The 18,363-nt window shown below is 43.7% G+C and overlaps 1 long non-coding RNA gene across 1 annotated transcript in view; it reads left to right on the top strand.

Moving 5' to 3' along the window:
• The first annotated feature begins 11,590 nt into the window (after nucleotides 1–11,590).
• Nucleotides 11,591–18,363, top strand: part of LOC142071446 (uncharacterized) — a 34,263-nt gene continuing 27,490 nt past the window's right edge. The window contains exon 1 of the long non-coding RNA XR_012667475.1: nucleotides 11,591–11,703. This is a non-coding gene — a long non-coding RNA (uncharacterized LOC142071446). The remainder of the gene's footprint in view (nucleotides 11,704–18,363) is intronic.

The raw sequence follows: 18,363 nt of genomic DNA, 5'->3' as shown, positions 1-18,363 counted from the left end.
AGTGTGCCCTTGTTGCCAAGAAGGCCAATGGCATTTTGGGATGTATAAGTAGGGGCATAGCGAGCAGATCGAGGGACGTGATCATTCCCCTCTATTTGACATTGGTGAGGCCTCATCTGGAGTACTGTGTCCAGTTTTGGGCCCCACACTTCAAGAAGGATGTGGATAAATTGGAGAGAGTCCAGCGAAGGGCAACAAAAATGATTGGGGGTCTGGAACACATGACTTATGAGGAGAGGCTGAGGGAGCTGGGATTGTTTAGCCTGCAGAAGAGAAGAATGAGGGGGGATTTGATAGCTGCTTTCAACTACCTGAAAGGGGGTTCCAAAGAGGATGGCTCTAGACTGTTCTCAATGGTAGCAGATGACAGAACGAGGAGTAATGGTCTCAAGTTGCAGTGGGGGAGGTTTAGATTGGATATTAGGAAAAACTTTTTCACTAAGAGGGTGGTGAAACACTGGAATGCGTTACCTAGGGAGGTGGTAGAATCTCCTTCCTTAGAGGTTTTTAAGGTCAGGCTTGACAAAGCCCTGGCTGGGATGATTTAACTGGGAATTGGTCCTGCTTCGAGCAGGGGGTTGGACTAGATGACCTTCTGGGGTCCCTTCCAACCCTTATATTCTATGATTCTATGATTCATTAAGGTAAAATTTTTTAAAAGACAGGTTTGTTGCTACAATTTCCTGTGAAATTTCCTCTGGTAATCTTCTGTGATAATGACTGACAGCTCTATTTTCTGATTTTGTCACCAACGCATCGTGTGTGTGTCACGGGGTGTCTTCCTTTGAGTGAATAAGGAGAACATCTTTGCAGCTCCAGTCCACATCAGCTCAGATGACACTTCATCTGCACTGGCAAACCAGGAAGTGGATTGAGCAGTCCACTGTCAGCTTTTATAACATGCACCTCTTTTACACGCTCAGTGTTGGAGTACCCAGTCGTGTCCTTGATTTAGGTTTTCCATGTGGCAATGTGCAGTTCTACTTGGATATTTCACATGCAGCATAGGGAGTAAGTATAATTCAGTAAAAGTAAAGCTTACCAAAATCACATTAAAATTCATATTATTAAATGGAATGACAGAAACATGTAGTATTTTATAATTATAAACCAAACATATTTCACAGTTATGTGGCCATTGACTTCAGTGGGGTTTACAGTGAGGTGTCTGAGAGGAGAATTTGCCCTGTTCATCTTTAAATTGTGCACAGAATCTTAACATTGCTGTGCACAGTAGGGAAGAAGAATTCCTTTCACAACAGGTATTATTGCATGAAATCCTATTTCATGTGTTAAACATGAGGTCAGTCCAGGGGCATATTTACACAGTGCATTAGTCCTCATCAGAGGGATATAAATTCTAGTGTGCACTAATTGGCCCATGTAGACCCTGCTAGCACATACTAAAAATTCCCTTGTGCATGTTACTGTAGTCCTGTTTAAAACAGGACTATATTAATGTTCACTAGGGAACTTTCAGTGCATGCCAGCAGGCTCCACATGGGCCAGTTGGTGCGCAATATGCTAGTGCACACTAGAATTTACATCCCTCTGGTGTGGACTAATGCACCATGTAGACAAGCCCATGATGATCATGGCATTAAGATCTGGAAGAGTTAGGTTATTGGTAGTAACGGATGAACTAATTCAGATAATACTGACTCACCATTTTTTGGAAAACTCAAGCAAAGCCAAGCCCACCTATTTGTGATGTCTGAAAATATCTGGCTCTCTTATTTATCCCCCTTTAAAAGCACATTTGTGCCCCTCTGTCATTCCAAGTTTTATCTGGGTGTGGAAGTGCTGAAATAGTAGATGAAAAAGTGGTTGCTCTGTGCCTCATCTACTGAGTGGGTTCACCTGTAACCTGGCAGCTGATGTCACTTCTGGGACTGGGATGAATATAAGGAAAACTACTTGTTTTGTAATTCTGCTATCTTGAATGCATCATGCCACGAGATTTGTGGCTTTTGAGTTTCAAATCTCCAGCGTGACAGAGGCTGAGAACTCCCAAAGTTAAAGAGTTTTGGAGATCTTTACCACCCGTACAATAACAAGTGGAAGATTATAACTCTACAGTGTGAATGGTGCAGCCCAGCGGTGCCTTCAAATTGTTAGTTCTTTTTTCAAGCAAAAGATTAGAATATTTAACCTGTGTCAACATGTCTCATTTACTTTGTAGGGAATGGAAGATGGTTGCATAAAACCAAACACCTCCCTGGGATTAAGGAAGAAACAACGTACATAGCTACAAATACAAAAGCGTATCACTTACAAGAACTCTTAAACTCTTAGGGGAAGGTATGTGTGTGTGTCTCAAATAAGAACAAAACTCTGGGAGAAGATAACTTCAAAATAAGTATACCTCTACCCCGATATAACGCGATCCGATATAACACAATTCGGATATAGCACAGTAGAGCAGCGGTCTGGGGGCGGGGCTGCGCACTCCGGCGGATCAGCACGTCAGCGAGTCTGGGTCCGACAGGCTGCTCTGAGTGGCGTGTTAAGGGTGCTGGGCTGGGACCGAGGGGTTGGATAAGGGGCAGAGGGTCTTCGGGGGCAGTCAGGGGACAGGGAGCAGGGGGTGGTTGGATGGTTCGGAGGTTCTGGGGGTGGGGCGGTTATGGGAAGGGGAATGGGGGCGTTGGATAGCGTGGGAGTCCTGGGGGGCCTGTCAGGGGGCGTGGGTGTGGATAGTGGTCCAGGCAGTCAGGGGACAGGGAGTAGGGGATGGGGTCCTGTGGGTGATTAGGGACAGGGGGGTCTCTGGAGGGGGCGGTCAGGGGACAAGGAGCAGTGGGGCTTAGATAGGGGGTGGGGTCTTGGGAGGGGTGGTTGGGGCAGGGGGTCTCTGGAGGGGGTAGTCAGGGGACAAGGAGCTGGGGGGGAGTTGGATGGGTCGGGGGTTCTGAGATGTCAATCAGGGGGCAGGAAGTGACTATTAATAACGGAAATGCTCAAGGCCAAAGCAAGTTTGATATAATGTGGTTTCACCTATAACACGATAAGATTTTTTGGCTCCCAAGGACTGCGTTATATCAGGGTAGAGGTGTAAAACACAAAGTAAGTTATTTTTCTTTACCATCAACCACCATCACAGGATTTTCCCTCTTTAGAGAGTCGGAAGCTCGAAGGATATCCCAAAAAGGTAACAATAGACATGGCCATAGGCAGGGTGAACAAGGCCAATGCAAATGAGAGAGAAGTTTTGTTAATTTTAATATCCTGGAAGGAGTAAATTGCTTCTGAAACAACATGAAGCTTATAGCTTTTTAAGATTCTAGGATGTGGTCTGAAAAATAAAAGCTTTCTAAATATTTGCCTAACTTAAGGAACAGAGAGAGAAGTGGGAGGATTGAGTTTTACAAATTCAGAAACAGATTCCATAGGAATGAGATGTCAAAGCAAGGATTCTTCTGAGCAGACAAATCCAAGTCGTAGTACCATGAAAGTGCACGGAATAAGGACTGTGTGGCTGCCCTATATTTATCTTTGCATAAAAGATCAGTGAGAGAAGTGGAGGAACCTTTATGTTGTATCAGCCAGGTGACAGCATTGAGATACGCAGCCAGGCCTCTGTTTAGACATGGTCCTCTTACTGATGGCTTTGCCTATGGAATGGCTGTCAAATGAAACAAAAAGTCAGAATAGTGGAAACAGCTGCCAAATGACCCTGCCTGAAGTTAGTCTCATGTTAGATTGAGACTGATGAAGAAGATAGTCAAATAGTTTTTGTGCAGGGCAAGCAAAGGGATCCAAGTAGGCCTGCATGCATCAACTGTAAAACCTTTCCACTTGCAATTGCAAGCCCTTCTTGCTGGTGGCCTCTGATAAAGCAGGAGGACCTGGGCCACTTGCTTGGACACACTGTACCATTGGAGCTGTAACCTTACATAGAGAGCCGTGTTAGTCTGTATCAGCGAAAACAGTCCTTGTGGCACCTTAGAGACTAACAAATTTGGGCATAAGCTTTCATGGGCTAGAACCCACTTCATCAGATGCATGGAGTGGAAAATACAGGAGTAGGTATAAATACATGAAAAGATGTGAATTGCCTTACCAAGTGTGAGGTTAGTCTAACGAGACAATTCAATTGACAGCAGGATACCAAGGGAGAAAAAATAACTGTTGAAGTGGTAATGAGAGTGGCGCATTTCAGACAGTTGACAAGAAGGTGTGAGTAACAGCAGGGGGAAATTAGTATTGGGGAAATTAGGTAACAAGGTGTCAGAGGGAGGGTTCCTGCAGTGGGATGGAGTGAAGGGCTCTGGTTCCAAGAGATTATCGTAGTCTTATGCTAGTTGCTTTGGCTGAGAAATTTACTACTCCAGGCTCACATGGGACTATTAATCTCACTGAACCTTTGTTTGTCTTGTGCATGATAGGACTTTTGTATCTGAGATCTGGTAGACAGATATAAAGAAGCCTCTATCTCCAGTAAAAGGAGAAGCCATGCCTTGAAATTAATTCATTCCTCAGCATCCTGAGCTTAAGACCAGTAGCTTCCTGTTCAGGTGAGGGCAAAAATAGCCTTTTCTAGTGTTCCTCACTATAGAAAGTGCCGCTTCCTCACTCTCTGAAGCAGAGACCACTCATGAAGACCTTTCATGGATCAACTCCATCTGCCTATGACCATGTTCCTTCTCCCTGTTAGGTCAGTGCAGACTGGGAGTGTTTGTTGGGATAGAGTCTACTCCCACACCTGCAGGACTCGCCAACATGTGGTGCACCCTGGTACCTTCATGCTTATTGCAGTAAAGGAGGGTGACCTGCTTGTCCATTTGAATCAAGGTCACCTCTTTGGCACCAGCTCTCTGAAGGCCCTTAGTATCCTGATCTTTAGAACATTGAAACTCGGGTGTTGTTCCTGTAAAGACCAAGTCCTTTGGGTAGGAAGCCCCTCTGCTTGAGCACCCTAAATCAGGTTATACATATCTGTGGCCTCTGCGGTTTGCTAGTGAGATATGAGAGTCCCTGCATATCATCTCAGGGGCTTCAGATGAAGTATCATGTGGAAATGTGCCATCAGAGCTACAAAAGTGCTTGCAGCCATGAGGTCCCTATGTTCATAGAATGGTCCATGTTGTCACCTGATGGCTGGAGGAAATGGTATTTGCCAAACTGTTGATATCTCTCTGTCAGGCTATCAGTCTTGAATCATGCCCCACATGATTCAGAAGCTTTGCACTGAGCTTTAACTGACCATGCTTCTTTGCACTAAAGTGATCTCTGGGGACCAAGCTATACCTTTGGGCAGTTGATCAGGGACCTAATGCCTCCTGTAGTCAAGTGTAGCATCCACAATAGCGTCTCATGTTGGTAGATCCATTAAATTCAGAGATACATGGATGCAAAGCCTTCCTGGGACATGGTGTCCAGCCAGAGAATGGATGTCATGGTATCTCAGCAAATCCAGATTAGAAGGTTTGGGGTCCTAAGGGACCTATTGCGTGGGGACTTCAGCTGCACTGGAAAATCACCAAAGTAGATACATGCACTAAAATGGTGTTTGAACTGAGCTGTCTGGAAGATCCTGAGACACATCATTTCTCCTTGACATTGTCTGCTGGGAATCTACACTGTTTTATGTGACATTGTGCTGTTCCCAATGTTACTCCCCTCGAGGATTGTTCAGTGTCATGGAAGACCAGAATTGCAAAAATTCCTATGGATCCAGTGAGCTAGTCAATTTACAGGAGTATTGCTGCTCTCTCTGATTGAGAGATGCACATGGACTGGTGGCTGAAGGAGGCGCTGGCATCCTGACCAGCCCTGTTGTGCTTAATAATCAAGATATCTTCAAAAACACGCTTTGTGAGCACAGAGATTGTTGTAAATCAGCCATATTTATTGAGCAGGGTCTTATGCATCCTCCTCACTACAGGTCAGTATAGCAACACTTGTCATTACATCTATTTTAAAAGCATGTTCGTAACACTGGGAAGCACATTTAATTGCATGTAGGTTGGCAAAGTTGGTATTTCTGCTCTTTTAAAGTTACTGTTCAGTTATAGAATTAACATATCAACAATACTAGTAAATTGCTGTCACCTTATAATAGTTAATATACCCTTGTAATGCTAATTCAATGAGAGCAATTAAGAAGAAATAGAACACAATTTTGTTTCCTGAGTTCTAGACAGACTAATGAAATCTCTTAAAATTAGAGATGATTATTTTACAAGATCTCTCTAATCTATTTAGCTTTATAATAGTTACCTTAAAAAAAGAGCCCTTATCCCAGTTTCTCGGCATCTTTGCCAACCAATTGTTGTTACTAGTACTCACACAGGTCTCATTTTACAAAAGTGCTGAGTTCCCTTAGGCCCTACTAGCTTCAATAGTTGTTAAGGACATGAAGCACCTCTCAGGAGGTGTTAAGGCTCCTATAACATAGGGTGCAGGGGAGACTGGCCTTGCACAGAGCTGCAGCATATTAAGAGATGCAAAGGTGATCTTAAAACAACTTCTGCACACGTCTGTGGGCCAGATCCTCAGCTGATGTAAATCAGCATAGGTATGTACACTGAAAGCAGATTGTGGACCTATGAAATTTAGGTCAGTATCTGGCCCAGGGCGGGAAACTCAACTATAACTTTGTACCTTTGTGTTTCAAAATATGATTGCAGCAGTATTATGTATAAGAAAGCTCTTTAAGTATATTTTAACAATGTGTTAGTTACAATTTTTCTCTCTCTTTGAGGTCTGTGCAGTTTTTGAGATCTGTACAGTTAGAATCCTGGTACCCAGGGAACCTTACTTCGCAGGGGAAGGGATACAAGAAATGATAATAATAAATAATTTCTAAAACATCTAACATACTTTTCCTGTAAAATATGTGGCCATTCCAAACTCAAGCTCGTAAACCCCTAATGCCTCTTCAAACTATCATGAATTCTCTCTGTGTTAGTGCATATATATGTAAAAATACTACTTAGTGTTTACCTTTTGTGTATGCGCACATACACACAAATTGTGAAGGTTTATACTGAGCATGGTATATTTATAGTTAATGGAAACTCTGACATTTTAGATGCAATGAGAATAAAATCTGCTAGAAGCCAGGAAAATATAATAGTAATTTTCAAATAAAAATATGCATCATTAAGGAATTGTCCAAGATTAGATCCACACAAGCATGAGCTTGTGAACATGGGAGTGGGGGAGGAAAAGCAACAGCTTTAAGCATTAATATAGTTAATCCCACTATGTAGCACTTGGTCATAGTCAGGATTTGGAATTATAGCTCAAATGGTGATGTTTCAAGGGGAAGGTCAGTTTGAATCAATCATACTTTGCATTTTTACAGTGTCTTCCATGTGAGAACCTCAAAGTGTTTTAAAAACATTAATGAATTAAGGTTCACAGAACTCCTGGGAGGTTGGTATTGTTCCCACTCTGCAGATTGTGAACCTGAGTCACAGAGAGGTTAAGCAAATTGGTGGTGGAGCTGGGTGTAGCATTCAGTAATAGTAAAGAGTAATATGAGTGACACCCCAGCATAGTATGGATGTGAACAAAGAAACACTAAAATGACAGTTGATCATTAAACATGCCACCAGAAAGGGAGAGGGAATAGAAGGAAGTGGATTATTGGGAGTATTGATCTGGCTCAATTGTCCTGATGCTCTTTGTTTAGTCTCATCTGGATACCTTTCTCCTCCAAAACCAGAAACTCCTTATGATATTCATCAGACCCTTAGCTGCCTAGAAATACCACAGGCACACACTGCGATTCACAAAGCCCAAGTTAGATGCCTAGTTCCTATACAGTGAATGAGGAGAGACAGATGCTTTGGGGTATGTCTACACAGCTGACTTGGGCTGTGGGGCTATAAAATGGCAGTGCATGGGAGTCCCAGAGCCTGGGCTCCAGCCTGAGCTTGAACATCTGCACTGAAATTTTATAGACCAGCAGCCCCCGCCACACGAGTCTGGGTTACATGACCTGGGCCTGTCATGGCTGTGCTGTGGGTCTTTTATCACCATGTAGACGTACCTTCCCACCTCACTGGGTCCCAGTGCTTGGGCTCCAGCTCGAGCCCAGAAGTCTACACAGCAATGAAACAGTCTGCAGCCAGAGCTCCATGAGCCTGAGTCGGCTGGTGTCTAGTTGCTGTGTAGACATACCCTTAGAATACAATTTACAAAAGCCAGCATGCTAGGTGGGGAGCCACCTAAACTAACCAATGGGAGATGCTGATGAGAGGGATGTGTGCTAAGGCCCACCCTCTCTTGGAGCTGCATCCCTTAAATCCAAGCTGCCGGGAGGCATGTCCCTCTGCTAGCAATGTTCAGCTCTGAGCCCTCTTTGCAGGGAGGTGCCTAAGGTATTTTTGGAAGAGGGGATGAAGAGAAGAACCAGTGGTGAGAGTACTCACCGGGGATATGGGACACCCCTAGCAAAAGTTCTCCCTCCACTTGAGGGGGAGACAGGATTTGAACAGGGATACCTCTCCTGGGAGTGCCCCGACCACTGAACCATGGGATATTCGGATGGGAGGTGGGGCTCCATCAGCCTCTCCTGTTGCAGCTGCTCCACTGGGGATAACTAATTTAAGAGTCATTGGAGCAGGGGCTCTGGATCTTGAGTCTTACAGAGCTCTGGCTAGTGCTCGAACCATCAGGCTTCACAGTCATTCTTATTCTTGTGCGCGTGCTCTCTCTCTTCCCCTCCACCCCCAACATGGCTCTTCAATTAGTTATCCACAGCTTCAATAGGAGACACTGGGGGAGTCCCATACCAGAATATCTTATAGCCCAGTGGCTAGAGTACTCACTCGGGAGGTGGCAGATTGCTCTTCAAATCCCTTCACCCCCTCTGGTGGAGGGGGGCCTTGAAGCAGGGGTCTTCCACAGCCCAGGTGAGTACTGGGCTAAAAGGTATGAGGGAAGTTGTTGCTGTCTTGCCCTTGAGGCTGCCAACTGGATTAGGCCCCACCTGCGACGTAGACAACTGAATGCCGGTGTTCCCCTGGTTTTTGAATCGCTCTGGGGCTTAGGTGGGAGATAGGCAGTGCTCATGCCCAGAAACCTCGGTGCCAAGGGATCTTTAAACTGCAAAGTTTTAGTTGCTGAGTGAGTTTAGGTGCCTACAGTGTTCAGCCGAAGTTTTGTGAATCACAGTGGAGGCTAAAACTGGTACTTAAGAGCCTAAGCCCAGTTTAAAGAGACTGTGTCTGGGGTTTAGGCTCCTAAGTACTTTTGTGAATCTAGCCCTTAGGCCCCAACCCTACAAGCTGTTTCATGCAGCCCTGTGTCATGAGAGAGCCCCGTTGACTTCAGTATAAAAAGTCTTCCCCTGTGCAGGGTCTCAAAGTACTTTCAAAACTGATTTATTCGCTGCAGGCCTCCTAATATTGGCTTCAGCGGACAGGTGGTTTAATACTGCGTTCAGCTGATCAGGATTGGATCCTGACTACATGAATCATTCTGAATACAAAGTGAAGAATGAATGTATTCAAAGTCCTGCTGTGTCCCAGGGTCTTTAACTGGTACACTTAAGACCATATTTTCAAAGAGGCCCCGACCTGATGTTGAAGTTTGGGCCCACTATGTTGCATGGGCCATCATCTGCGCCCACAGTTTTCCTTGTTCAGTCACTTGCTCTTGCAGTCATTTGTATATAAGGCAAATGAAGTAGTTTACTTCCATTCTGTTTCCATGTGTGACAGCTATTTGCACACACTGGCTTCCGTTGTTTGTGGGAAGAAATGAGGTGGGTAGAGAAATGGGAGCAAATTAAATGGTGCTTTTGAAGAGTCGGCATTATAACACATCTTTGTGGCTTGATCTGGCACACAGGCGATCCAACTAGGATTCTTACCAATGTGGGGGAAAAGACCCGCAGATACAAAATTAGTTTCCATGCTTCACTGAAGTGCCACTCTTTTTATGAGCGAGACGAGGTGGGTGAGATAATATCTTTTATTGGACCAGCTTTTGTTGGTAGAAGGGACAAGCCTCGCCCACCTTGTGTCTCTCGTATCCTGATATCAACATGGCTACAACAACACGGCAAACAACCCTTTTTATAAAGCAGGAAGCAGTAATAGAAATCCTAAAAATGGAGTGACCCCTTGCTTCCTATAACTTCATATTTCTCACTTGATATTGTTTCCACTATATGGCATACAACAAAACTTATTGTTCAATGTGAGACTCAATTGGAATCAATTGTTAATTAAATTTATGTCTAAATTAATAAATCATAACTATTCAGATCATGTTCATGTGAATAATTTCTATTATGGTGAACATAATTATTAGATTCCACATTTAATGAACCGTATTGTGCTATGAAATTCTTGCAACAATTGGGACTAATAGAATATGTTAACCTTTATTCTCCTCTGCTTGACACTACATTACACCAGGAATTAATATATAAGTGCCTAGAAGAGCTTCATAATTAAGTAGCCATTGTGACTCTCTTGGCCTATTGGATGAGTTACTTATCCTGTGTCCTTTCTTTACTTAGTAGCATTTGAAGCAAACCAATAAATGTCCGTGTAGTCAAAACAGGGTTCCGTTCTGTGTGTACCTCTTCCCATACAATTACTGTATCAGACATTTTGCATGCACACAAGCAAGACTGGATTACATGAGTCAGCTCCCATGAAGACTGAAACAAATCTAAAAAGGTCACTGCATCTGAAAGAGAAGAGAGCAGTGTCAGTGGGAACTTCAGGGAAGATTCCTAAGTTGTGTGTGTGTGTTATATAAAGTGCCTTGTGCAAAATTGCATCAATACAGAATTTTTTAGGTCATGATGCAGCAGCCACTCCCTCAACTGAGACTCTGTATTTGCATGCACACTAATTTAGTCACATCCCAAGGCATGGGATACACCAGTGAGGGGAAAACTTATGAATGACGCTTCTTTTCTATGAGGCTGGAAAGGCAGTGGTGGGGATCTGGAGACTGGGGAATACAGGGCTTCAAGTCCCCTGAATGCTATGCAATGTTAAAGGATGCAAAAAAACCCCAGGGGAGTTGGGGAGGCTGGGAAACGAGGTTTCTATGGAGCTGTTCCTATACAGGCATTGCAATATCTCATTGGCCTGATGACTAGACTTTAAGTCACACATGGTCCCAATGTAGGCGCGGGCCAAGGGATGTACTGGCCGCCGCTTCCAGCAGCTCCCATTGGCCTGGAGCAGCGAACCGCGGCCACTGGGAGCCACGATTGACCGAACCTGTGGATGCGGCAGGTAAACAAACCGACCCAGCCCGCCAGGGGCTTTCCCTGCACAAGCGGTGGAACAAATTTGGGAACGACTGGTCTAGACCAATAGCTGGAGAGGTAAAATGCACTGGCCTATGATTTGTCAAAGCAGTGCTGGATTGTCCCCAAAAGCTCAAGGCCTCACAGAATCAAATATGCTGCTGACCCTGCGCTCTACTGTTAGGTGAACCATTGGTCTGGCTATTTTCTGTAGGTCATAATTATTTTTATGCAATGGAACTTAAAAGGAATTGCTCTGATTCTAAAAGTCATTTGATTGCCAATAAAAAGCCTACATTTTCTTAAGGATTGAAAACTAATCAGTAAATGTGGAATGTCTGTCTCTTGCTGCAGGTCCTTGTATTGTGGGACTGCCAGACCTCCTGAATCACATGACCCACTGTCTGATTTCCGAGTCAAGCTTTTCATTTCCTAAATGATAACGGATAAAAGATAAAATCTGGCACACACAGGTAATCTTTGCCATCTTAATATTTGTTAAGCTTTTTGATTTACTGAGAAGTTAAAGTCACTGCAGGTCACAAAACCTGCACATTAGATCTGCTTCATAAAACATTCTGAGTGAATGCTTTTGTCATTTATTTCACCATCTTTAAATGAATGTAGCTGAAGAATTGCACCTCCAATTTATAAATCTTTCAATTTATTTCTGTTTTCAGCTTATAGGATGGGACCATATCGAGCTAGTTCCAGCCATTTGTGCGTGACTATAGAAGAAAGCTAACATATTTCTTGCATAATGTAGACTTGATCCAGCTTACATTTGTTAAATCATCCAAAAGGAAATATTCTCGCTAGGAAACTTTTGCACACGGTTAATATATCCATGTGTTTAAAATTTTGTAGTTTTTCTGTATCTAATCTCTCTCTGCTTCTCTCATCCCCCCTTTTCTGAAGGAGAAATATGATTAGCCTAGTCTCTGTTTCTCTCTCTCTCACACACATTACTCCCCCTGCCTTTTTCAGAAGGAGATGTATGATCAGCATAGAAATTGGAGAAGATCCGAACCACTTTGGATACCTATAGCTATGGGATGTTTGGAGGCCAATGGGTAGCTCAAGTTTCACATCTGCCAGCTTTTCAGAGGATGTTATCAAGGGCAGAAAGTAGATGATGATGATGGTAGTAATATTGCCTCAGAAATTGGGATCCTTTCTCCCCGAAACATGTGTGCTCCCCTGGCCTTGTCTAAGATTTGTAGGTGGTAATGGGGCTACCAGAAAAGAAAATAAGTAGTGTTATTAAAAAAGGGAGCCTTGGCCTGTAAATATAGTATTTGGATTATGATCTGCTGTGGAGCTGGGAAAGGTCTTTGACCTTGGTAGATCAAAGAAGTTGGTGAGAAACTGTCAGGCCAGGAGAGGGGTACTGGGCCCAATTCTGATCTCTCACCATTTTACACTGATGTAACTTCTAGTGGACTTCAATGGAGTTTCTGTAGATTTGTACCATTGGAAGTGTGAGTAAAATTTAGTCCATTGTGACTCAATATGGAATTAACTACCTCTTGTTTGTGGTGACATAAGCACCTTATGCTAGTGATGGGTAAATCTCCAAAGGAGTGGAGGTTTGGCTTGGATAAATGCCTTCCCCAGCAACCCAGGTATGGATGCTTATCTCAGATCATCTAAGACTTGCAAAGTCTTCCCCATATGTGTGCAATTGTGTGTGCAAAATGCTGAGAACTTGGCTGTTTGTTCATATAGTTGTCAACAGAATTGCATGTACAGTCATGATAACAGCATGTGCAAAACAGTTTGTGTATTTTGTGTGGGTAGTTGGTTGCTTCTTCTGAATCAGGCCTATAAATATAGAACATTCATCCCTTTCTAACTTACAATTCAATATCCCAATAATGCAGGGTTAAACAAACATACTCAGCATGCAAGGTGTGACATAAAATCGTACCACCTTTTAAAAACTGTGTAAATTTGAAGAAAAGTAATAAATTTATTCATAAAATAAAAGGACATTTTGTATTTTCCCCACAAATATATCAAGCAAACTTGCTGCTCCCTGTAGTTGTTGAATATCATAAAACAGAAATGTGTTTTAAATAGGGCTGTTGAAGTGTTCTGTCTCCTCCCCTATCTCAGAAAGAACTTAATGTTGCTTTTATCAGAGACAGGGATATTTTCAGAGGGCCTCTGAGTCCTGTGGACACAGTTGTGCATGTACCTGTTGGCACACAGAAATTGATATTTGCACACAAAAGTTTCCTCAATTCTTGCCTAATTATTGGATTTGCAGTTGCAAATACTGTGACAAAGCTCTGTCCTTGCCTCCATGGGTCCCACATTTCCTGGTGGATTTCGCTAGCCTCAGAGACTCACTTGACCTTCCACGTAACCCTTCTTTCTCTAGGGACAAGGGTCACAGTCTACTGAGCCATTTTCATCATAAGCCAGCGAGGGAGGTGTGGAGAAGTTATCCTTTCTTGCACAGTCTCTGATGTCTCCCAGTCTTAGTGATTAATCAGGGGGCAAAGGTGGGGGGGAGGAGCCCAGGCCCACCCTCTACTCCAGGCTCCAGCCCAGGGACCCTAATAGTATCAGCTATGGTAGCTGACCTTTTAGAAACATGACATGTACAATTCCCTGGGCTACTTACCCCACAGCAGCTCTCAATTCCTCAAGCTCCACTTCACCCTTACCTCAGGGCCTCCTTCCTTGTGCCTGATATGGTGTGTACTACCCAGCCTCTCCAACAGCACAGCTTCCTTCCACAGCTCCTGACATCCACACCCACCTGACTGCCTGGGAGGCTTTTAACTAGTTTCAGCCAGCCCCTGATTGGCTTCAGGTGTCCCAATCAACCTAGCATTCTCCCTGCCTTCTGGAAAGTTCTTAATTGGCCCCAGGTGTCTTAATTGACCTGGAGCAGCTTCCATTTCACTTAACCTGGTACCAGGGATTTGTTTAGCCCGGAGCTAATATATCTATCTCCCACTACTTTTCTATAGCCATCTGGCCTTGCCCCGTCACAATACTTATTTGCTTGTACGCTATGTGTGCACACAAGTGAGCATTTTGTACATGCAAATTGGGTAGTTAAGTGTGCAAATTAATCAGTTTGTGTGGAAATGCCTATTTTAATACAAAAATTCAACACATGCAGAAATTAGGACCCTCTGACTGGTTCATTACATTTTAAACCCGACTGTATCAATAAGATCTGTTAAGGTTCAAAAGACACACCTTGAAAAAGAGCATGCAGGGCAAATAAAGAATTACTGATATATATGATGCGATATTGTGATGTTTCGTTCTGAATCAGGGAACTCATCAGATAGAAGTAGATGGCCATGCAATATAGGAATAGCTATTCTTCTGTTCTACATAAGTCCTTTTAATGAAGTTATTGACAAACTTGGATTCCTGGGACATTTTCATAATCATTCCTAAGTACCTTGATGAACCTGTGAGTAATATTCCAAGCTGTGGCAAACTGAGTGAACGGTGAAAGTAAATATTGTGTGCCAAGCCCACAGTATAATTGAGCAGCAGGATTTTCTCCCTTATTTGTACTCTTCTTTGTTTCCTCTCCTTTTATATTATTCCCTGCTCTGATGCTGCGGGTTTTGGCATATCCCTGCTTCCAAAACTGTGATCTGACTATCCCTTCAGTCTGGGGTATTTCAGATCTGGTTCTGAACTTTGCTTCCAGCTCTTATCTCTATAATGAAGCAATGTAAAAGCCCAGCTACCCAAATGTCAGTTCCAAACCTTGGACAAATATGTATCTGGATCCAGATGCAAATTTAATGTTTCAGGTAAATCTCTTTACGGGAGTGACCTGGCTGTTGTTGAGACAATGCACCATTTGGCATCAGTCAGCCATAATTAGTTTTGGAACAGAACATCCAGCAGAAAGTTTTTTATGTATTTGACTTGTCTGGTTTCCCAGTGTCCTTGGATATTGTGCAAGTTGCAGCAGGTGCCAAGCCTTAAGAACAAGCAAGACAAGCACTCTTTTGAGCCATGCGAGTCTCAATCACTCACAGCTCAAACCCCTTTCTTAGGGCCCTGCAAAGCACAGGAATATTACTGGCAAGTGCATAGCCAGTCCTAGGGATGTGTGAAGAGTGTGGCCACAGGGGATAACCCTTTGGCTGTGGTGTCCCATCAGCAGCCAAACCTGTGGGGCTGGATGGAAATAAGGGAATTTTCTGTTTTAAGTAGGAAGAAGATGGAAGGGGTAAAAGGCAAAAGCCTCATGGAGTCTCTTGATAGGGTGAGAAAGAGAGACAGTGTGTTGGGGGAGGGGGACAGGCTGAAGAAAATAGCCAAGACCAGCACCAGGCAAGTGCCAAGTATGAGATGCCTTTTGATTTGCCACCCAGTGCTGTTGGCCAGAAAGTGACATTGAGAGATGTTACAATAAGTGTGCAAGGAGGGAGAGCAGGAAGCTCTATCTATTGCTGCAGAGCAGGAACAGTATGGCCACAGTAGGCCTCTCACCATCCCTTTTCCATGTGTTTTTCTCTTTGGCTTCTTTCCCCAAAGCTACTGCTTCTGCTAGTGTCGCACCAAATAATGAACCACACACAGTCTTGGACCCTGGAGCTAAAGCTGCCAATACGTATGCACACAGCTCTTGAGTTTTGCTATACGTTTCAGGTGAACTTAGGCCAGATTTGAGTGAACCTGGACTGAGTTTCTGACTAGATGCCTCCCTCCCCAAGGTGCTGAGGAGATACTTATGTCTTCAGGTGGGAATCATACGAGGCTCAGCAGTTTTGCATGTTTTCCATCTCAGAGGTGCAACATTGATTTTCTACTGAGTTTTGCTTGTTTCCATTCTGAACCACAAGCTGCCCTTTGGCATCTACAGAGAGGGTTGAATTCAGCCTAAAACTCAACTCGGGGTCAGCTGAAAGAATTGTAATAAACAGGGCCAACTTTTCAATTTGTAATGAACCCCAAACCAAGAGAGCTTCACCTGTTTTTCAGCATTAATTACAAAATCTGTGCTCAGATCTAATTAGAACGTTTAAAAAAACAAACAAACAAAAAAACCCCACCCTGAGAGCAGGATTGTTGGCTAGCACAGCTTGATTATCCCCCCTCTACTCTCTAAGTGGCATGGAATCCTAATCTCTCCCCTGGATTGTGGATGCCCCTATTAGTTGGTTGTGTCTTCTGAATGAAATGGCAGAGTCTGGAGTGGAGTGTTTTGTGGATTAAAGTTCTCATATTACTCCTTGCATTTGCTGACAGTGTCTGCAAAGTGTCTTTGATGGTGTTGTTGGATGAATAACATTGTGATTATCAAAAGTATCTGACTTTGTTGGGGGTTATAACTTCCTGGTAAGGGACCTTATGACAAATTACCAGAGGGACACAGAAGGGAGCTGGACTTAGCTTCTCATCTGAAGAAATGCATCTTCAAGAAAAAGAAGGCATGAGAATGTTCTGCTACTTGAGTGATCTGAATGATAATTCCTTGGGGCTAAATCATACCCCAAAACTTTTCATGTTGGACAGGTGTTTCATTAGTCCTAAAGTCTTCCACTGCTAAATGATTTCTCTGTACCATCACCTCAGGTTTTCTCTCCACTAAAATCTTCTGGGGGACTCAAGCAATCAATAAAACTACCCATCTAGCTTATCCTGGTAAAGTTTAAGATATAAATATGCCTCTGCCACACATAAAGCTATGAGTTCACAGAAAGACCTTTCCAGGAAGCTTTCAAGTCAAGTCCTTTGTCTCTGTTCTTGTTTGGTCTTGGGTTGTCAACGTTACTGTTCATTTGCATTTCAGATCTCTGACTAAGACAGTGTCCTCGGGGTTCTGAATTGCTTTTGGATGGCAGAACTAAAAAAACAGAGCAGTACCTTCATATTCTATTGCATTTGATGAGGGATTCTCAGCAGCACTGTGTCTCTTCCTGTTTGGAGTACATCTCCTTTCCTGACAAAGTTTGATACATGCTGGTTATCAAGGTGTACCACAATTCACAATGTTAACCCTGTTGCCGCCAGTTAAAATAATACATAAGTGACAATCCATTTGTATGGGTGATCTCCCAAAGTACTTATTTAATGTCTGAGGAGCAGGGGCTTCCAAAGAAATAAGCTGTGACGGATGGATTGACCATATAGTGATAACCTACTCAAACCTTCAAATATTAATGCTGCATATCACTGCAGCTATTTAGAAATATACAGCGTACTCCTCTAGAAACTACTTTACCTGATGCAGTAAAGGCATGTATTTTCCCCCCATGTTGTATGGATTCCATGCAGAATTCCAGCTACGTTTTTTACCTTATTGCACCAAAACGTTTCTTACCTCTTTTTCCAAGCTCTTGGCTTGACTGTTTTTCAAGACAGCTTGTTATTAACCATCGATCTATGGTACCATCAAGCAGGGGTGGTGGAAGGACTCCAAAAGTGTGTGTGTGTGTGGGGGGGAGGGGTAGGAGCACAATGGTCACAATGCCACTTGCTCAAATTTGGCTTGGCCACCCTTCTGTCATGCCAGCAGGGAAGGGGCTCCACCATTATGCCAAACAGCTCTGGTCAGGGGCCTGGGCCCTCACCCGCCTTGTAGCACCTCTGCCAAGTTCATGGTCTCAAAAGTGTGTGTGAAAGGCATGCCCCCCCATTTAAAAAGTAGGGGGCAATGACCCTTTGGAAACTCCTGTCTTTGGTGCCTATATCATCAAGTGACATAATGTGACAGACTTTGCTGATGCAAAGACCCTCTCTATGCTAAGGCTGGAAATCATGTTGGCACTTTCTAGTGCTATTACACTTTCAAATCTTAGCATAGACTACTTAGGAACTGTAATGGGTGTTCAACCCACACGAGGCCTGAAGGAGTTAAGGTGGCTCAGAAAGGGGCCATTAACCTTATAGGCCGCACCACGGGGAGAGTCAGGCTTGAGTGATAAGCACTAACTGAAGATGAAGTCCACCTGGGCTTGTATAAAGCCAAGTTGTTGAGAGCAGTAGGCGACTACAGTGAGTGAGTCTACAGTCATTCTCTGGGCACAAAGCGATGGGTAAGAGTAAACCCCAGGGGGAGTAAAAGCTCTAGGATCCTAGCCCTGTGGGAAGGGTTTACTAAGAGGAATTGTGGGGAAGAAAGGTGGAGTAGGAAGAAG

Source organism: Caretta caretta, chromosome 3 (genome assembly GCF_965140235.1).
Source record: "Caretta caretta isolate rCarCar2 chromosome 3, rCarCar1.hap1, whole genome shotgun sequence".
Classification (NCBI taxonomy): domain Eukaryota; kingdom Metazoa; phylum Chordata; order Testudines; family Cheloniidae; genus Caretta; species Caretta caretta.
Note: the sequence above shows the minus strand (reverse complement) of the source record. Positions and strands in the feature narration are given on the sequence as shown.